Below are 22929 nucleotides of genomic sequence, written 5' to 3'. Positions count from 1 at the left end.
AGAGGGCAGCGTGGGTCCATCGCAGGAGTCCAGGTGGAGGTGGGGGAGAAGGTATCAGAGGGTGTGGGGGAAGCCATAGTGTAGGGAGAAGTAGGTGATCAGGTTCAGAACAAATTTTGGAGTTATATCACCATGGTTCTTGATGTGCTACAGCGGAGATAAAGGTGTGCAAGGCTTTGAGGTAAAAGGGGTTCAGTTTTGACTTTCAAGGTTTCGACTGAATAAGTAGATTGGGTAGTGGTGCTACCAGGATCACAATGTGATAAAGATAGGATGTAAAAAGTAAAATTGAGAATTGTTTTTCGTTATTTCTTTGTGCTTTATTTGATTTTATCTTAGAAAGAGAGAGCACGTGAGGGGGGTGGGGAGAGAAAGAGGGAAAGAGAATCCCAAGCAGACTCCACGCTCAGTGGGGCTCGATCCCACAACCCTGGGACCACGACTTGAGCGGAAACCAAGAGTCAGACACTCAACGAACTGAGCCATCCAGGTGCCCCTCTGCTTTTTTAAAAACTATGCGGTCCCTTAAGACAAGTTAAGGAGATGTGGCAGGTGTTGTCAGTAAGAAGGAGGTTAAGCTCTGATGTGCAGCATGGAGAAGACAAAGTGGGACAGGAGCGGAATTACCCGATTCACAATTTCAACAACTTAGGTTGGATAAAAACTTTGAATGCATAATTCTAAAGGAAATTCTGTCACTGTGCTTACAGAGAGATTGCCTTGAATCTCCCTGGCTATTTTTGGTCCTACCACACAAATAAACAAAACAATGTCAGAACCATTCCAGCTGGGTCGACAATTGGGACTGCAATTCAGGTAGTATGGCTTAATAGGTCTGAAATTGTGTGGTAAAGAAGAAGAGGAAAGTATAAAGCATATCTAAGTTAGAAGTAAATAGTGTCTGGAATATGTAAATCAGCCATATAAAAATAGAATGCCATCTTCATTTAAGAGACTCAAAGCTGGACCCACTAATAGGATATTGTTAAAATTGAGTATTCATTTCTGATTAAACAAGGAAAGAACTCTTAATTTTCTATAAATGGAAAGATATTTTCTTGACTTGCTGAAAATTATCTACCAGAAATTGCTGTAAACAAAATACTTAATGATGAAAAGTTGGAAAAACTTCCATTAAAATCAAGAATAATTATGATACCCACCATCACTATAATTATTCAGCACACTAGTAGTATACTGGAATAAATCATCCTTCTCATTAACAAAACTCATCGAGGCAACAAAATAAGTAGAATTCATCACACAGACACTGTCTGAGAAAATTCAGATTAAAGAAATACAGAGAGCTTTTTAAGTAGATGGACTGAAGGGACTTTCTGGTTAATGATAGGATTACTTGAAACATGATAGCACTTGCTAAACATAGTTCTTACTTTTTCAAACATATATTGAAACATTTTAACCTTCTTAACAACTTTACAAAATTGGTACAATTATTATCCCTGTTTTAGAGATTAGTAAACTGAGACATTAATTAAGTTGTCCAAGATCACCTTATTAGCAAAGATCCAAACCCAGGCCATCTGGTTCAAAAGCCTGTAGTTTTAACCATTAAGCTTTCTCATGGCTTTGACACACTTGCTTTAACATATTTCCATCAGTAGCAACTCTTGGGTCTGCCACTTAATCATCCCACACTTTTGATTTTCCTGATTGTACCAAGCACATTTTGTGATTTATCATAATGCAACATGAAACATCCCCCCAAAGTACCTCTTGTGTATCAGTGTCTACACTTAAAAGTGTGCTGATCTAATGGTCAATAAATTGAGAAAATGTTGGGAAACAATCTCCTGCAGGCACAGATTTTAGGATTCTTGTCCTCATATACCCTCTTCTGGTTATCCCACCCCCATTAGTTTATAGTCTTTCTTATTGTCGTCATTAACGAAACCAAATGGTAAGACTGAAGGAAGTCTATATATTTCAAATTACCATCGATTTTGTTTAATAAATGATATACTATTAAATTAAAACTCACATCAGGAAGAATGATACTCAGGAACAACAATGCTTGAATATTGTGCCGTTTCTAATGGAGAAAACAATTACCTACATCAGTGTGTACAGACTGGAAAATATTCCATTAAGTCTGAATGGAATATTCATGTCCAAAACAAGATTGCTAAATAATGGACTCTATAGTTAAGTTCAATTGCATTGTTTTAGGACTGAGTTTCTAATAATGCTTAATTATTATTTTATTATTTATTATTATTATTTTTATTTTCTGGCTAATACAATAATTTTATTTAAAATTTTTTTTCAACTTTTTTTTTTTTGAGAGACAGAGAGAGACAAAGCATGAAGAGGAGAGGGGCAGAGAGAGAGGGAGACACAGAATCCGAAGCAGGCTCCAGGCTCTGAGCTGTCAGCACAGAGCCCAACGCGGGGCTTGAACCCACAAACCATGAGATCATGACCCGGGACGAAGTCAGCCACTTAACTGACTGAGCCACCCAGGTGCCCCTGGCTAATACAATAATTTTAAAAGAACATCATATCTTTAGCACAAACTATTAACGAATCTTGATTAACTTGTTTTTAAGTAAACAACAGCCATGTATTTTGCTGAGCAGATTTTTCAAAGCAGAGAAAAAAAAAGAATTCATCTAAGATCACAAATATTACGTTCATAATAACTAAGGTTAAGAATGTTTCACAAAGGTGCAAATCTAAACAAAACAAAAAAAATATGTGAGGTGCACTTATTATTTGTGACACAATTGTTTTCAGCTTTACTGAGGTATAGGTGACAAGTAAAATTGTAATGTGTTTAAAGTCTACACTGTGATCCACAATCAAGCTAATTAACACATCCATCAGCTCACACATTTACCTTTTGGAAGGGGCAAGGAGGCTTAAAATCTACTGTCTTAGAAAATTTCAGTTATAGAATACAGTATTAACTATAGTCACCCAAGAAGAGATCCTGAGATTTTATTCATCTTATAACTGAAGGTTTGGAACCTTTTACAAATGTCTCCCCATTTCTCACATTAGCCAGCCCCTGGAAGCCACCCTTTAGCCTTGTTTCTGTAAGTTTGGCTTTTATTTTTCTTGCATTTCACCTCTAAGTGATACCACGCAGTATTCATCTTTCTCTGTCTTCTTTCACTTAGCATAATACCTTCCGGGTTCATCCACCTGCAAATGGCAGGATATCTTTCTTTCCTAAAACTAATATTTCATTAGGAACGTTCTTCAGGCTGAATCCTAAAGAATGTTGGCTTCTTCCGTAAATCTTGTTGCCAAATACGTTCTCTCAGTTTGGTATCCAGGAGGCATGTGAAACTCAGTCTGTGTAAACTACAATTCATAATTCTACCCTGTCGTCCAGACCTGTTATCTCCTACTCTTCCCAGCTCAGTTAAATGACGCCACCATCCACACAGTTCTGAAACCAAAACCAGAGTCTTCCTAAACTTTCTCTTTTCTTTACTCCTTAAGCCAATCTGTCGGCAAGGCCTGAAATCTGAACTCTGAAACATATCGTGACTCAGCCTGCTTCTTTTCAGCTGTCCCCTTTCCACCTTCGATCAAGAGGTTAGCAAGTGCCAAGGCTTTTGCTAGAATTTCTGCCTTTATGGTCTGATGGTAAGTTTAGTGCAAAAGAAGACAGAGCCATGGTGACAAGACTGAGAAGAGATGTACACGTTATACATTGATGCATGCGTGAGTGATGTTTGAGATACGCTGTTCTGAAACGTCAGAAAAAGTGGCGCATGTGCACCTGCACACCTGAGGGACACAGACGGAGTGGGAAGGTGAGCGAGCTGTATGGATGAATGGCATCGTGTAAATGAAAGGCATTGGTTCGCAAAGGATTTGTCTTCCGGGGCCATATATATTGTGCCGACTGGATTCTCAATACGCATGGGCCTGTGGCTCAGGTTCGAATTCTTCTTTCTCTCATATTACTAAGGGGACTCATAATTTCTTGGGCACCTGGACTATTATTGCAGTGTATTACAATAATTTTCTGTGTTTTACAGACTGAGAAATTCAACATAAATAGATTAAACCTCTAGACCACAGAATAGAGTAACTAATCAATTTTTTTGTTCTTTGAAGTCTCTACCCTTTACACCGTACCACGGTGATGGGTCTATGTCTCGTTCATATTCATACGGACAGTGCTAGCATAATAGCTCATACTCATAGAAGCGTGTTGAATTTCATGCATAAACTAGAACATTTCTTTTTTTACAAAAAAATATCTATTTTGTATTTCTCACTGAGTAATAACTAATTTAATCGATTGATCAATATTTGGCAGTGAATGAGGTAATATTTTAGTCAAAGTTCAACAGAGCTTCTGTAACATCCCTATGAATGTTCCATGGTTCGTACATGGTTCATTTTTCCTTTGTCTACATTTCCTAAAAATAACCTAAAATCATTTTTAAATCAAATGAAAAAACCCTTGCATTTATAATACTTTGATGGCTGCTAAATTACAATGTCGACACGCAGATGTGAAACTGAACTATATTTAGAGAAATGGCACCACTCTGAAATAAATGAGTTCAGGTGAATAATTACTTTCTATCTATAAGTCTGGGAATTTCTAATACATCATCTGTCTGTTCTCACAGTGCAGAAAGGAGAGTTAGTTCTTTGTAGATTGTTAATTATAACCTTTAATAACTGATTTCAAACTCCCAGTCGAATATACATTTCTTCGTTATAAATGGCACTCTGTAAGCATGACATTTTTAAGGAAATACAGTGTGAGATTTGCTTGAAACAGATATCCTACATGGGTATAAATCTCTAATTAATATTTTTTTTCTAAAATTCTGTAGTTAGGCCCACAGAGTCCACAATCCCTGAATAGGTACCTAAGTCTTTAATGGGAGCTTCAGATGTGACTTCAAAATCTCTTCTCTTCCCCCTTAGTAAACATCCGCGTGCAATGTCCACACATCATTCTCCTGATGTTCCTCATGGGGAACTATACTTTCAGACAGTAGGTATTACAGAGCACAACGCCAAAAATTCCTTCGTACGGTCAAAGAGGTCTTGTGTGGTTCTAAGAAAATATTCAGGGAGGTGGGAGCTAGCTTCAGAGCTGGTAGGCGCCTGGTGGCAAGTCTTCCTCCTAGTGATGAAGAAACACTTCTGCTCTCTCGCAATCTTTCAAGGTCATCTCTGTCAGAGTATGGCACACACTGGGGAGGTTCTGATGGCCGATTTCCAAATAAGCCACCTTAGGGGTGATGTAGCTTCGTACCACTACTTGAGGACAATCCTATCTTTAGAACTAGACCAAAGGCAAGATTCTATATTGTTTTATTGGGACATTTAACAGGTAATGTTTCTTAAGTAATTGCTGTTGTATCCGACACTGTACTAAATGTTTTAACTGCATTATGTTCAGTAATAGTCTCAGCAGTGGAATGAGGTACTAAGTACTATGATTATACTCTTTGCTTTTGCTGAGGCAAAACAAAACAAAACACAAACCAAACAAGACACAACACCAAAAACCTTAAGATTTAAGGAGTCTTTGTAACTTGATCCAGGCCATACAGTACGTGAAGGCTATGATCACATATACCATACTGTCTTCTAGGAAGGAGTTGATTTCTTTTTGACAGATTCATATCCCTTATTCACTGTTAGATTTTTCTGGAATTAAACTATACTTGTGATTATAAAAGTTGTAATTTCAACACTCGGTGATTTTAATTTGTTTTAAATACAAAATATTCAGAACTAGTGACCTAAGTCCTCTAGATTTGAGACTATAAAACCTTGAGATATGTAGAATGTTCATCTTCCCATTGCCGCAATTATGTGGGTCGAAATGAAACTACAAAAAATGTATTGGTCCTTCGTTATAAGTTAGAAAGATTATCCCAGATGTACCAGTTTGCCTAAAAGGCAGCTGATAAGCTATTTAAATATAAAGTGTGTTTTAGCTGATAAAATGTCAGTAAAATCAAAAATGAATGAATGTCATGGAAGAGTCAGGTTAATTAGGAAATGACCCCCTGAGTACCGTCTGGCATATAATGGAATTAGTGATTTTAACACTTACACATTGATGCAAAGCCAAGGGGCCACGAAAAGAGAGTGTTCTATTCTGATAATTAAAGAATCAGAGTATTCCAAGGCACTGGGACGTTTATAAGGTCAGGCCCTCTTTTATGTTTCAGTCATCCCCAAAATACCATTTACTAGTAATGTGCAGCTCATTTTGAAGATTTTGAAGATTTCTTCATTTGTGCAATACCTCATGAATCCTGTATTTTAGTACCTGAAGGGTATTTTTATTTTGTGCCAGAACATAATCCTTACATCAAGCTGAATATGTGTCCGTAAAAGAACAATTGTGAGAATTGAATAATTTTTAAATATTTGGAATTGCTTTCTAAATATTAATCCACTTTATTATGTTCACTTTTATTTGAAAATTTAATATAATTTGTTAAATATTATATACTCTAATGTAATATATACTATATATGCAAAATATGCTATATAATGTATATACTATATAAATATACTTTATAGTATATAAAAGTATATAAAGGTATATGCATATATATCATATATATCTAATTCACATATTTTATTAATATATGGTTAACTTTTATAAACAACCCAATTTTAAAAGTACAGAACAAATACATATTTTTATGTAAATATTCCTATATGAATATTATTTGTGACTAGCATGTAAAGGATTTCTATGAACATTTATCCATCTCCTCTCTTTATTTGAGTGTTATTTACTCTTTGTCTTATACTTCTTCTTCCTTACCAATTTTACTCATCTATGGTCAGCTTTTAGTACATTATTCTAAACCTTATTATTTTTCTGAAGTGCCTATCTTAATTCTTACCACCTCATTCACAGCAGGAAGCCTTGCACCACTATTTTTGAAAAACATGAAAGATACAAGAATATTTATGATATCTTATGGGCTATACCCCTCTTATCCAATGACCAAAAATATTTCCAACAAATCTGTAGATATTTCATTCCACCTATACTGTGATTATTAAGGTCAAACTGTCTTGAGCCTATTTAAAAAAAAAAAAATATATATATATATATATATATATATAAACTTTAAAATCTCAGGAAATAGCAATTAGTCATAATTATAAACTAGATGGTTATACAGGTTATACTAGACAATGAAGGAAAACCTGAGATTGCACAGGGTCACTAGGAAAACAATTCTTACAAAAAAAAAAAAAAAGAGGAATAAATAAGTCGTAACCTGAGGTGATTCCCCAAGTTTGATCAGAGCTCCACCGTTGTCCCCAAGATGTAAGTATCTTGGACAGTACTGGACAGGAGTGATAAAGTAATATCCAAGTTTTCATAACTATATGTCAAGTAACTATGATTGTTAACTAACATTTCTCTAAAAATTTCAACAAAAAAGTCATTTACTTATTCTTATATGGATGCCTTTAAGAGAGGAAAAAAGGAAATGAAGACAAAAGAAAGTGAAGAGTAAAGGTGAATCTATCACCATGGGAGAAACACTTATGGGATTAATCTCACACACTATACAAAAATTAGTTCTAAATGAATTAAAGACTTAAATATAAGGCTAAAACCATAGATCTATAGAAGAAAACAGGACAAAAGCTTCCTGACGTTGGTCTGGCGAGGATGCAACTGAAAAGTACAGGCAACAAAACAAAATTGATAGATGGGATGGCATCCCATTAAAAGGGGTTCTGCACAGCAAGAACACAACCAGCAGGGTGAAAGGTAACCTATGGAACAGTAGGAAATCTTTGCCTGTTGTACATCTTATAAGTGTTAATATCCAAAATATATAAGGAACCTACACAGCTCAATAGCTGAAAACTAATAACACCAATTTAAAAAATGTAGAAAGGACTTGAATAGACATTTCTCAAAAGATGACACACAAATGGCCATCTGGTACATGAAAAGGTGCTCAACATCACTAATCAGCAGGGAAATGCAAATCAAAACCACAATGAGCTATCATCTCACACCTGTTAAAATGACTATTATCAAAAAGTTAAAAGCTAAGTGTTGGTGAACTGTTGGTGGTAATGTAAATTGATATAGCCATTATGGAAAACCATACGGAGGTTCCCTTAAAAGTTTAAAATTGAATTCCCATAAGATCCAGCCATTCTGCTTCTGGGTATATATCCAAAGACAGTGAAATTAGTATCTGGAAGAGATATATGCATCCCCATGTTTATTACAGCATTATTAACAACAGACAAAACGTGGACACAACCTAAGTATCCACTGACAGATGAATGGAAGAAGGAAATGTGAGATACATCTCTCTCTCTCTCTCTCTCTCTCTCTCTCTATATATATATATATATATATAGAGAGAGAGAGAGAGAGATCTATTATATGTTATTATGGAATATTATTCATCCATAAAAAGAAAGACATTTTACCATTTGCAACAGCATAGTTGAAACTAGTGGATATTATGTTAAGTGAAATGAGCCAGACAAAGAAAGACACATACCGTGCGCTATCTCACTTAAGTGTGGATTGTAAAGTAGTCAAATTCATAGTAGTAGAAAGTAGAAGGGCTTTGCCAGAGGCTGGGGGAAGAGGGAAATGGGAGATGTTCATCAAAAGTTACAATATTTCAGTTATGCAGGATAAATAATTTCTAGAGATCTAAAGTATGACAACATGACTCTAGTTAATCCTATATTGTATATTGTAAATGTGCTAAAATATTAATTATGTGAGATAATGAATATGTTAGTTAACTAAATTGTGACAAAGATTTCACAGTGCTGCATATATATATATATATATACACACATACATATATATATATATATATATACACATACATATATATATATACATATACACACATCAAATCATACATCTTAAATATATAGAATTTTTATTTGTCAACTATAACTCAACAAAGATGGAGAAAAAAAACCTCAGGAGTCAGTTCTGCTTACTGGGTGAGTCTGGGTAACAGGTAAAGAAGCTTTCTATGTGAAGCCTCTGAAATGTGTGTGTACTAGAAGTAATTGACATAGAATTATTAAGAAAAAAACTCCAAATATCATCTGGTATTAGGGTATTAAGAACAATTCCTTCAAAGAAATGTGTTCAGAACATATTTGTAACAATTTTCGTATTTCTCAATGTCATTATTTTACTATGATTTTTTATAGTTTGCCTAATTAAAAAAATTATACATCTAATCTCTTTACCCCATCTTTCTTCCCGTCTCCATAGATGTTTCCATTGTTACAAGAAACATGCCACCTTGATGCATATTATTTGAGAAGCACATGTACCATTAAAAAATGTAAGTATAAAAGTTAGCCAAGCTTGAGTTTTTCAAGTGATTCACACTTTTTGCAATGTTTTATCCATCAGTGCAGAAGACGTTAACAGAGATGGTCTTCTAGAAAGATGCTTACTGAAGCCAAATGCAAAACAAAAAAGTGTAATTGTCTTTTGTGTCTCTCTAGGCCTGAGAAAGAAAAGTCGATTCTTATGAACAAAATAAGATGTGTGCATAACTAACTTTCTTAATTTTTCTGCAATACTTCCATTTTCCTGCTTCCTCCCATTTTCCTGTCTCATCTTGGTTGCTAGAGTGGTAAATGAGAATCCTAAGCCTAGTTCCCTGTCTCTTCTCTTGGCATTTACTTCTAGCTGCTGTATGATCTTTGATGTAGCTCTTCTCCAGTGAGTGTAAGAGATCTGCATTAACACAGTGCTGGGCATTTGCTCTCACAGTCTTAGAAGATGAGTTCTGGTTGGTACAGAAGCAAACTCACAGGATCACAACAGAAATATTAACTTACTGTGTATTAATGTATATTTGTCATTATTTCATTAATAACAATGATGCAAATATAATTCAGTTGATTTACATGATTGTTAGGACAGGACCTGGTAAAGTCCTCAAACCTTTGTCCATTTTGGAGCCAAGCCATACATAGCCAAACCTGTTGAAGTACATGGAGACAAGGAAGCTGGGCTGCCTAAATGATATGATTTCCAGATGCAGAGAAAAGGTCTGAGATTTGGAAGGGGGGAATGGTTCAACAAGTAGGTAGTTCTGTAGATCCATCTTCAAAAAAGATTCATGCTAAACTCTTGGGTATTTCAATTCTCAAGAATCCCTATGGAAGATTCAGGGAAGAAGGAAATCATTATGTGAATCCTTATGAAAGATTCAGGAAAGAAGAAAATCATTCCATTGTGTATGTATATATATATTACTAGATGGAATATTACTAGATGATCAAAAAGAATGAAATCTTACCCTTTGCAACAACATGGATGGAACTAGAGTGTGTTATGCTAAGTGAAATAAGTCGGTCAAAGAAAGACAAATATCATATGATTTCACTCATATGTGGAATTTAAGAAACAAGACAGATGAACATAGGGGAAGGGAAGCAAAAATAAGATAAAAACAGAGGGAGACAAACCATAAAAGACTCTTCAGTACGGAGAACAAATTGAGGGTTGCTGGTGGGATGTTGGGTAGAGGGATGGGCTACATGGGTGATGGGCATTAAGGAGGTCACTTGTTGGGATGAGCACTGGGGGTTATATGTAAGTGACGAATCACTAAATTCTATTCCTGAAATCATTATTACACTATATGTTAACTAACCTGGATTTAAATATTAAAAATTTCATTCAAAAATATATATATGGAGAGACAGAGAGAGACAGACAGAGAGAGAGAGAGAGAAAATCGGTGTCCCATACATTTGTTGAGTCTAGAACTCTTTAAGCCTTTTGGAGCTTAGGTAGAACTTGTATGTATTAGCAAAAAAAATCCACCTGGAATTTGATGTAGATTGTGTTTAAACCACAGATTAATTTATGGATAATTGGCATCTTAAAAATATTGACTCTTCTGATATATGAACATAGTATATCTTTAGAAAAAAAGAAGAAACTCACTAGCCTACCTATGTAGTAAAAGAAAGACAAGCATAAGCAATTGGGATGATGGGCGAGAAGTGTTTATTCCATGAGGGCAAGGACGGTGGCTGTTTGGCTCAACATTTTATTTCACATTCCCTTGCACAGTTTTTGACCGGAGTTCCTGGATACATCTGTAATAATTGAACATCAATAATATGAGTAGAACTTTGTGGATCAATCCAGAGGCAAGTAGTATTGGCAAGAAAATTGGCAGAGAACTAGTAGCATATTTAGAAGATTCAAGACCTCAAATATGAAAGATTAGACAAAAATCATTCTTATAAGACTCTCATTTTGATTTTTGCAATCTCAATGGTCTTGTAATACTTAAATACATGGAAGCAAATATATACATTAAACCTCATCTCTTTGTGTGTAGAAATAAGATCTAAACCATTAGAATTAAATTCACCAGGCCCTTCAGTGCCTTTGAACTCTGAAATGCAGAGACCTCAAGCTCTCCCAGGGAATGTAGACTAGAGAAAATGTGAAAGTCTATGGTTTCTGTGTGATGAAATGGCAGTCAAAATACTTATTAAAGTATAGTATAGGGGAGCCTGGGTGGCTCAGTCAGCTGGACATCTGACTCTTGATCTCAGCTCAGGTCATGATCTCGCAGTTGGTGAACTCAAGCCCTGCACTAGGCTCCATGCTGATGGTGCAGAACCTTCTTGGGATTCTGTCTCTCCTTCTCTCTGGCCCTCCCTCACTTAGGCGCTCCCCCCCTCCCTCTCTATCTCAATAAATAAACAAATGTTTTTTAAACAAAATAAAGTCTAGATGTAGACTCCTATATATGTAAATGTACTATATGTATTTCAAACCCTAAAAAAAAAATCCCCTCCCTCTGGAAACGATACTGACAGCACCCTATTTTAAGCAGAGACTGACAAGGGGCACGTAAGGAGAGCAGATTTCTCCAATTCTTGAAAAGCAGCTGCGGTCAAGGTTGGTGCAATTTACACGACTTACACTTAAAAGGCAACCCACTGCTCACTTCTCCAGAAAGATAATTCCAAAAAGGTCACTTTGAGGGAATTAAACCCTTTAAACATACCCCTTCTTAGCTCTGCAGATAATGTCGCACAAGCCTTCAGTTAGGTGTCCTTCCCATTTTTAAGTGGGTGTTACTAATATGTGTAAGGTGGGCTCTTAATGCTGCCTGAAGGTTTGGTTCACTCAGATCGTCTCAAATTGTAGTGGTAATAACAACATAATCAAAATTAAACGGCTTTAGTGTTTTCTAATGAAGCAACCATTCTCCAACTGATTTTGCTCAGTGTGTGTGTACATGTGTTTCTGTGTGTCTTTATCAATAATGCAAATCTTCCTTGAACACCAAGAATAACGCCATGAAAGTCAAATGCCGTCTCCTTCCACAACTGGTAGGCAATTTCTGCCAAAATAGTCATTGCCACGAGATGCTTCGAAAATTCTGCTGCGTTATTGTTACAGATTTGGTAGCAGCTAATCTTTTTGACATTGTATAAATTAGAGTATAATGTGGTAAATTACTGTCCCAGCAGGAGATGCACTTCTCGAAGAACAAACACTCCGAATCTTGAGGATCAGGTAATCAGAAAAGGTAAATTATTAGAGGTCAATTAGTCCATTATGTATTTATTTCCCTGATTGATGACATATATAAAATAGACATTTTGCATTTTAATTCAAGGGTTTTAAAATGTGAAGACTAAATAAAATTGCAGTGAATTGACTCACTCCTAGATGGCCTATAATTACCCTGACATCTTAATACATTTAACTGACAACATCACAAAAATCCAACCAATATGAGAACCTTGGGGTCACTATTTCCTTTGTATAAAAATAGATATTTTATTTGCGTTTTTGCTGGTATTAAAAGAGTGGCTATATTTTCTGAAGCGTTTTAAACACTTGTTAGATTTATTCACACTTTAAGAGTAATCCAGAAGAGCTTAAGAAGTCATATTTTTATAGGATAAATAAGTCGGGAGGATGAAAAGTATAGCATAGAGTCAACAATAATGTAATGGCTTCGTCTGGTAACAGATGGTAACTACACTTACCGTGGTGAGCATTTTGTAATGTATAAAATTGTCGAAACCCTATGTTGTACACCTGAAACTAATATAATATGTCAACTATATTTTTAAAGAAAAAAAGAAAGAAAGAAACTGTAGTTCTGTAATTGGAAAGCACGTTTGCTCTGGAATTCTTGGAACCAAGTTTCCTAACGTGTTTTGCTTTTGGGTTTCTGACCAGATAAAAAATATTTTGTATCTGTGAAGGCCGTGCTCAGATTACAGGAATCTAGATTATAATTGGGTATGTTATACTGTACTGATTATTGACAGGGTGCCTCAGTGAGGTGGGCAATTCGCTCCAATTGACGTACTAGAATCTTTGAATCTCATTCCTTGTGTAAATACATGCTTCCTTTGTAATTTACGGACTTTGGAAAACTGTTCTTCTGGTCGGCTTGAGTTGATTCAAAAGCAGACTTCTTGGCAAAAGAACATCATCAAGGATCAGGATTTCAAAACAAATGGAGGGGGTAACATATGCCCAAAGGCAGGCCCCATCAGAATCCAGGAACCTGGGGATAGTGTTTCTATTGCTATGTAAGGCTGTGTATGCTATGTGTGTATGGTAAAATAGTGTTAGCCTTTGGAATGTTATGCTTTTATCTGGCTTGGATGTAGTTATTTGTTTGTTTGTTTGTTTGTTTGTTTGTTTCTCAATAATAGAACCAGGATGAGGATATTGCCTCTGATTCTTAGGGCACCATTCATTTTCTTAGAGGACTGGCCCCCGTTCATATTTTCACAGTCAAGGACCCTGATAGAGAAAGAGCCTCCTAGTGGTTTTGGAATCTAGAAGGCAAAATACTTCATGTGAACTCAGTTGTTATTTCTTGAAACAGCTGTTACGGAAAAACGACACTGAAACTGATAAAAAATGCCAGGTTTTTTAATGTCAGAAAAATCCCTTTGAGACAAAGCAAGATCTCCTTCCACAGCTCATTGTGAAAACTGAGTGACATTGGAAAAGGACAATTGTGACTACATAATATGTCTTTAACTTTGGGTTTGTAAATATTTTTACGGTTTGAAAGGATAAGTTAAATGTCAACAAAACAAAAGACTTCCAGTGATAAAATTGCTCTAAAAATAATTTTAAAAACTTTTAATTTCTGTTCAGCACAAAAGCCTACAGTTAATAAAGAGTGATAATAGACTAATTTCCTGTTTACTATTATAACTGCTTGCTTTGTAGCCTTGGTGAGGTTTTCTTTTTAATTAACTCTTTAGTAGCTATATTTGCAGTTAATAAATAATACGATTAGGGCTTGTGTTATTTTTTTCAAGGTAACTGTTTAATCTTTTCTTTGAACACATACACGTGATTAAAAATGCCCCTTACGCACAATAGAAAAAAAAAAAATAGTTCATTCACGTGATAGCACATTCCTGAACTCTGCAGTGCTTAGGCTTGGTAGTTTTTCTTCTACACTCTTCTCCAGATTCCTCTGCCTCTGGTACCGTGGTCTTCAAGGGTAGCCTGCTTTTCCATAAAGGGCAGTCCTGGTAGAGACCTTTCACAGCCACCTGGAGCCCTCCCAGCAGGGGCTCTCAGAACATGCCATTCTTTCTTGCCAAGGTTAAATGAATGGCCTACACCAAATCTCATGACCTAATGTCCGTGTGCACGGCCCTTGCGTGAATACCACTAGGCAATAGCTTCGTAGACACTGAGTTTTATTGAAGAAAAACCACAAACCAGACAGCATAGTCCCTGTATACATACAGAAGCAGCAATTTCAGGTTAACCTTTAGGGCTTTGCCAGTCCTGCCATGTTTTCTAGCCAGCCTCTCTCCCATTCTCCCTTTGGGTGGATTTAAAACATGTGTGCTCTTTTCAGATATTCTCCACCTCACTGCAAATCACCTCAACGGTGACTTCTCTTTCCTGTCAACAATTCTTTACATGGGCATTTTTACCTACTGGTTTCCTTTCCTTTCCTGATGCACAGGAATCCATCCCTCACTTTTCTGTGTCTATGGAGATTCCACTTTGTTGATTATCTACGTATAGTCCATTCTCTTTTGAACAAGCTTTAACCCAACATGAAACTAAATATCTTTCTGCCATTGTTCATTCTCCTCTGGCTTTTTATCTTCACTGTCCACTTTTCTGCTGAGAAGACTTTTCTGTGCATGTTTTTTACCGTTTGGCTTTTCCCATACGCTCTGAAATATCCTTAGTATTGATCAAATGCTCAAATACCAAGTAGAGCATAAAATCATAGCTCCTCTAGAATTATGAGACACGGATGTTCTCGGAGAAAACGGGGAGGAGAGATTACTAACTGGAGTAGCTGAGCAATCATTAATATATTTGTTGCACTAAATTTAGAAAAATGTCATTGGCTGCATAATGACTGACCATACAATCTCATGTGTAAATTATGATCTTTTTGAAAATCAATACTATGTGTTGGAATTATGTATTACTTTACTCAATGAATATAAATGCTTAATCAATATTTTATGGGAGACGAGAGAATGTGTATACATAAGTGCAAGTGTAAATACTGAGTCCCCAAGAACAGCCCTTGACAGACTTCTGAGACACTCCAAAATATCGCTATAAAACTATACTTTTTTTTAACTAGAGTGATTCACCCTTAGTATACTTAGTTCAAAGAATTTTTGCTGCCATAACAATGAAAATGCCTTGCATTCCCTGAGGAATATTAATAGGAATTATGAATTTTTAAAGTTTTTTAATGCATCAATAATTTCCTTCTTGCAAAATAGCCTTAAACTTTGGGAGAGTCAGGTAATACCACTAATCTATCAGTGAAAGAACTGACAACTAGGAAAGTTAAATAACACTGTGAATGATATTAAATATTACCTCCTATTCAGTCACAAATTGGAACTTGGGTTTGGGGCTTTGAATATTGCTTTCTTTCTATTTCATCAATCCCAGTGGCTTCCTGCCAGGTGGTTACTTCTTCCTATCAATACGCTGAGTTTAAATGCTCCAGGAGAGAGGCACATGGGTGGTTCAGTTGGTTAAGCATCGAATTTTGGTTTAGACTCGGTCATGATCTCGCAGTTTGTGAGTTCAAGTCATCGGGCTCCATGCTGACAATTCAGAACCTGCTTGGGATTCCCTCTCTCTCTCTCTCTCTCTCTCTGTTCCTCCCCTGCTCATGCCCTCTCTCTCTCGCTCTCAAAATAAATAAGCTATAAAAAATTTAAAAAAGAAGCTCCAGAAGAGAGGCCAAGAAAATTAAAATACTGGAGCAAAGATGCATCTATCAGATGGCAATAGCCAATGGCTGTTAGCCTGAAGATGGCTGAGAAAGGTGAACAGGCTCTAAAGAGATGGAACATCAACAATCTCTCCCCTGACCCAGCTTCTGAAGAGCCATCCAAGCCGGTCAGCCTCATCCCACTTGAAGTAATCAATGGTGTGTATGCCTCAGATCCAGACTTACATTTCCAGTCCACTCAGGAAGCTAAGAAAATGCTGTCCCGGGAAAAGGAACCTCCTCTAAAACAGACTGTTGAAGGAGAGCTCTTTCCTAGGCTGGTCGAGTTCCTGAAGTCATCCCTTTACCCCTGCTCGCAGGCAGAGGTAATCTGGAGTCTGACCAACATTGCTTTAAGGACTTCAGAGAAGACCTGAGCCGTTGTGGAAGGACGCTATCTGTCTCATCTTTGATTGAGCTCCTGTCTTCCTTCCACAGGACTGTGTGTGAACACACAGGGTGGGTTCTTGGTTACACAGCAGACCACCCAGAGTTCAGAGACATCATCTCAAGCAATGCCATCCCTCATTTGCTGACCCTGGTTTCACCAACCATATCAGTCATGTTTCTGTGGAAAATTACACTGGTTTTGTCCACCCTGTGTCAAAGTAAGAACATAAACCCTTTTGAAAATGCACTAAAGCAAATGTGGCCCGTCCTCTTCCGTCTCCTTCACAACCATGATAGCAACATTCTCTTGGACACCTGCTGGTCCCTGTCCTTCCTCACCAATGGCTACAATGGGTCCTTTGGCCAAGTATTTGGTACAGGATCCTGCCCGGGTTGGTCAGCTAATGAACGGCTCAGAGCTCGATGTCTTGACCCCCTCCCTCCACACTGTGGGAACACTGTCACTAGAATGGGTCCGCAAACCCAGGTGGCCATGGCTCAGGCATGCTGAATGCGCTGCTCCAGCTTCGATGGTGTGCCCCAAGGCCTCCATCCAGAGCAGGCAAGCCTGGGACCTGAGCTCCATCGCTGTGGGGCCCTGCTGGCACATCCAGCCTGCAACAGTCTCCTTCCCTTGGTGGCTCTGCTAGAAAAATGGAGAATTTAAAGCCCCGAAAGAGGCTGCCTTCACTGTGGGGTACTGCGGACCAGTTGACCTAGCATGTCCGCTCCGGAGTATTGGAGCCACTGGACAATCTTCTCATCATCCAAGACGCCAAAACTGTTGTCATTGTCCTCGACACCATCTCTTGTCTCCACCGTGTGACAGAGAAACTGTCTGAGAAGGAAAACTTGTCTTCTGACAGAACTCAGTGGGATTGATAGACTTGAAGTTTACAACTTCACGAGGAACATCATGTGTCCAGACTTCTTTAGACACTATAGAGAGCCGCTTCACTGAGAAAGAAGACAATGGCATAACATTCCCAGTCCTAGGCCAGGATCATGAATTCTTAAATCGCTTACCAGCAACACAGTTACCAAAGTTCCACAACTTCTAACCCAATGAAGAAAACCTCAAGGGTAACTTTCTGAAGGAGTATCCCTCCTAGATTCTAGTGTTTCAGAGGTGTAAAGATTTTTAAACTGAATATTAGTTAACATTTCCCACACTTTCATTGCCATTTAAAGAACACGTATAACTACGGGCCCCTGGGTGGCTCAGTCGGTTGAGCGTCCCACTTCGGCTCAGGTCATGATCTCACTGTCCGTGAGCTCGAGCCCTGCATCGGGCTCTGTGCTGGCAGCTCAGAGCCTGGAGCCTGCTTCCGATTCTGTGTCTGCCTCTCTCTCTGTCCCTAACCCACTCGCATTCTGTTTGTGTCTCTCTCAAAAAAAAAAAAAAAAAAAAAAAAAAAAAAAAAAAAAAAAAGCATTAAATTTTTTTTAAATAAATTAAAAAAAAGAATATGTATAACTATACAATTCCATAGGTACAGGCAAGGATCACCCCCAAACCAAAAAGACCTGTACCTCCCATTGACTGAGGCGATTTCAAATATAACTACTTCAGTGACTTTCTACTCTTGTGCCAAAGTGTGAACCCGAGTTGTTCACACACACTGAAGTTGTCCAAACTGGGGAATCCCAGAAGAGAACTCATGCTCGAGTTCCCAGGAAATGAAAGAAATATTTCAAAAGTATCACCTTCAGTTTATGGGAAGAATCACAAACAAGAGACAGAACAAGATAGAGATTTATATAAAAGCAGGAACAAGTAGGAAATATAAATAACCAAGGTCCAGTTCTATTACCTTTGTAAGATGAAAACATGATTTAAGGGGATAGAGCAAGACAGGCTCTACCTGGCATTTCCTCACAGGTTGAACTGAACCATTTGTCATAGCACTTTTGTTTAAGAAAATTAGGTTTCACATGAATTATGAAGTTATACAATTTGCCCACCTGTTTCGTTCATGACAGGTTTTCTTCTCAAAAGTCTTAGAATACCTTTGGGATTCTACCAAGAAAAAAGCCACTGAGTATCATGTAATAATTTAAAGGCATATCATTCTTCTGTGTCCATTAGGTCACTTAACATATCTTCAACTACTCCATCAATAATTTTTGGTAGAATTACCTGTTGTTTTATATCCGATTAGTGACAGAAACCTGAAAGTGAGATTCTGGAGACTATTGAAAAAATTGAGAGAAAGATTGAAATTTATCTTATTTAACAAAAGTTTTTTTTAACACATAAATATTTCTCAAAATAATGGAAGCACCCATGAAATAGAAAATTTAAAAAAATGCAGATAATGTAAAGAGAGATTTAACTTAGACTTCAGAGCATTTTCTCATACTTTCAGAGCTCAATCATTGGAATGTGTTACACTAAATATTTTAACTCTCTCCTAGACAAGTTGGGCATCCAGAGAAGACAAAAAGTGAATTATCACTAATTTTAAATAATAGAGCATGAAAGTAATTTAAGAATTACCACTGATAGCATCATTTTGATGCATATATTAAAAAACGTACCCATGTCTAAATATTTTATTAGATTGATTTCAATTAATTAGATATTGGGTAAAAATTAGATTGAAAATTAGAGTCATGTCAGTTTTAATAATAAAGCTCAGGTTACTTTCCCCATGAGTTACCACATGAGGTTAGTTATAGTTAACCCTTGTTATGGCAAACCACTTCTCATGAATACTCTTCCTTCATGGGATGGATTTGATGTTTCGAGGAGATCATTGTAAATTTTTTCTAAGCTGTTGTAACCTGTTAGACATAATATTAATCCATGAGTATGCAAACAGGCAAAATGTGTCCGTAGACTTTGACCTCTCTTTCTTGATATACTTATCAGTTTGCTAGAGAACATATAGGTGGGGACATCGTGAAGCCTGCCATGGGCCTGATTCTGCAATAAAAATAGAACACAGATCTTGCAACTGTGATGCTGACAGAAATCCCCTTAGAGACGGCCAAGTACACACATGGGGGAGATACGCTTGCACTTTAAAGTCCCCGCATACCCTCTGCTACATGCTCTTCTAAATAAGTGGGTGCCTCCCTTGGCAATGTTTCCTTAGCCACAGGAATGAAAGCAGTTTCCCTTGGAACTGGGAAGAAATCCAGAACTATATGTACGTGGCTGATAGTTTATTTAAAGCGTTGATATTTTGTTCATTATAGAAATTTGCATTGATTTATCTGTTTTTAAAAAAAACTGAATTAGGGGTGCCTGGCTGGCTCAATCAGTTAAGCGTCCAACTCTTGATTTTGGCTCAAGTATGATCTCATGGTTCATGGGATCAGGCCCCGTGTCAGGCTTTACGCTGACAGTGCAGAGCCTGCTTGGGATTCTCTCTCTCTCTCTCTCTCTCTCTCTCTCTCTCCCCCCCCCACCCCTCCCCTGCTCTCTCTCTCTCTCTCTCTCTCTCTCTCTCTGAAAATAAATAAAGAAGCATTTAAAAAATTGAATTAAAATGTCCTTTATGTTGAGTACTCAGTTTTTTGGTACCCCTAAAGTTTTGTGCCCAAGGTGACTACATTACTTGTCTTGCTCTATTCCCGGCCCTATAGTAAATAACAATTTCCAGTATAAAAACAATTGATTTTATTTAAAAAAGAAGACAAGCTGCCAGAGGAGTGCTTGATTGAGGCTGCAGGTGGTATAAATCAGTAACTGAGGAAACCTATGCTTAATGGGAATGAGCAGAGTAATCGGCACTTAATTAACATCAGTGATAAAATGAAGTCACAAGTCTATCTTTGAGTGTCAAGAACTCAATTTTCATGAACTCCACTGCTGTTTGTTTGTTTCTAATCCAAGTACCCTTGAATAACACTTTATGATATCTTTAATTCCCACCTACGTATTGGTTTCTTGGCCATATTCTAACATGGTATTTACCTAAATCTATGATATTGCTCAGATACAAACCATTAGTTCTCTTCAACTATTATCTTACTTATGTAACATAATATTCACTGTGCATATTATGTCCCTTATAATTCTTTTATACCTAATATACCTATTTTATGGATGAAATGTGCTCATTAAAACCGGAAGTAATGGTGAATTTTTTTTCTGTTGATATAATTGCTTTGGCAAACTCCCTTGATTCAACTTTTAAAAAAAAAATTTTTGAAGTTTTCTCACCTGGAACACCCAGATGCATGTTTGGATCGTGAATATTTCTTTTTGGTTAATATTAGATCTCTTATGAGTACCTAAAGCTTCTCTTCAAGTTTCTCAATACAGAAGTCAAATGAAACTACCTTTAAATTATAAATGCATAATTTCTGATAGAAAAGCAGTACATGTTGGAATCAAGGGGGAAAAATCGCAGATCAAGTAACAGAATGATAGAAAACTCCACAGGTAAAATTTCTACCCAAACAGAACAATGTTTACTATTTCATGATATCTTACTTTATAAAAAAGACATAGTAATTTACGTAATGCTGGTGAACGGATTCTTTTCCTCACACCTCATTAATATATTTCAGAATATAAATGATAATTAATGATGCTTCCCTTATCATTGTATGGCAGCTATTGGCATCTTTGACCTATTAATATGTATTTAAATTTCCTCTATATCTTTTCATGGCTTGATAGCCTGTTGCTTTTCGGAACTGAATGGTATCCTATGTCTGTATGTGACACCAGTTATCCGTCACCTACTGAAGGACATCTTGGTTGCTTCCGAGTTTTGGCGACTTGGAATAAAACTGCTATAAACATCTGTGTACAGATTTTTGTGTGGATATAAGTTTACAAGTCTTTTGCATAAATACCAAGAAGTGTGATTGACGATCGTATGATAAGAGTGTATTTAGTTGGCAAGAAACCACAAGCTGTCTTCCAAAGTGGCTGTACCATGTTGCATTCCCACTACCAAGAAATGACAATTCCTATTGCTCCAAATCCTTGTGAATTTGGTGTTGTTGGTTTGTGGCCATTCTAGTAGGTGTGGTGGCATCATTTTTACCTAAAATTTTTCAAAATTGTCTTATAATTGCTTTACTGCTACATGTATCATTTTGAGACTAACCTATGTACCTTTATGTTAAATTTTATCATCCAATAAAATATTTTCCCCATTTCCTCAAGCCTCCATAAAGTTTATTTTAGGGATTTTTATATCTGTTTCTAGTATGAATAAAATGTTTTGTTTTGTTTTGTTTTGTTTTCCTATTGAGTTTTAAAGAACCGGGAGACTTTTCGGTTGTTTATTTATGTACTTGTTTATAACTGATTGCTAAACTCTCTCTAGTTCTAACAGTTTTATATTATTTCTCATCTTCCAGTAAACAGTTATATCATCTGATAATAACAATGATTTATCTTCAGTATTTCAGCGTTATCCTGATTTATTGCATTTTCTACATATACACACGCCATTCGTTCTTGGAAATAACGCTTTTATCATTTTGTAGTTATTATATAGTTTTCTTAAAAGCAGTATGTAATTGCTTCCATTATTACTTTTTAAATATTCTGTTACATAGTCTGGCAAAAGCACTCAGTTTAAGTCTTTCTCTATTTCCTCCATCAAGTTCACCCCGTGTGGATGCTTTCCCTCTCTCTTACACTGGTATCTATCGTAAATTCGATGGCATTGCTATTCTGGAATTTCAGGAAGGTGTGCTATTCCTTCTTCTTTCCTACTGTCTCATTTGTTTCCTTTATAGCAAACTCTACCTCCTCTTGTGCCTCTGCTCTGCCACCCAGACTCCAACGTGGTGACTCTAAAACCAGCTTCAAGTTCCTAAATGTTGAGAATGTCCACCCTTTTTGAAGTCTAAATAATATATTTTGTCATTCACTGAGTACTGTTGCATTGACAAGAATTAAACCATTTTTGATCATAACTGTGCAGGAAAATGGGTCATAGATGAATTTTCCACATGCACAAAGACATTCGTTTTCAGAATTGTGCCCTACAGTGGGAGCCACGGAATCTGACTGTATTCCTTTTTTGTCAATAACTAATTATAATGACCTTGGACTCATTACTTAATTCTGGGCTGTGTCTACTTCCTCACCTCTCAAGTGGATGATTGAACCACATGATAGTTAGAAGGCTACTTCTTGCCGGAAAATACCATCCAGAGATACGTAATTCTCGCCCAAACATAGCACCTCAAGTCCTGAGCATCACACTTCCCACACGATTTCATGCCTCCTTTGCTGCCTGAAATCTACCTCCTCACTCAAACCCAGTACTCCAGT

At 36.8% G+C, this 22929-nt stretch overlaps 1 pseudogene; it reads left to right on the top strand.

Annotated features, from left to right (window-relative positions):
• Positions 1 to 17187, top strand: part of LOC115527989 — a 98681-nt pseudogene extending 81494 nt beyond the window's left edge.
• The last annotated feature ends 5742 nt before the right edge of the window (positions 17188 to 22929 follow it).

The sequence above is a fragment of the Lynx canadensis genome, chromosome D3 (genome assembly GCF_007474595.2).
Source record: "Lynx canadensis isolate LIC74 chromosome D3, mLynCan4.pri.v2, whole genome shotgun sequence".
Classification (NCBI taxonomy): Eukaryota; Metazoa; Chordata; class Mammalia; order Carnivora; family Felidae; genus Lynx; species Lynx canadensis.
Note: the sequence above shows the minus strand (reverse complement) of the source record. Positions and strands in the feature narration are given on the sequence as shown.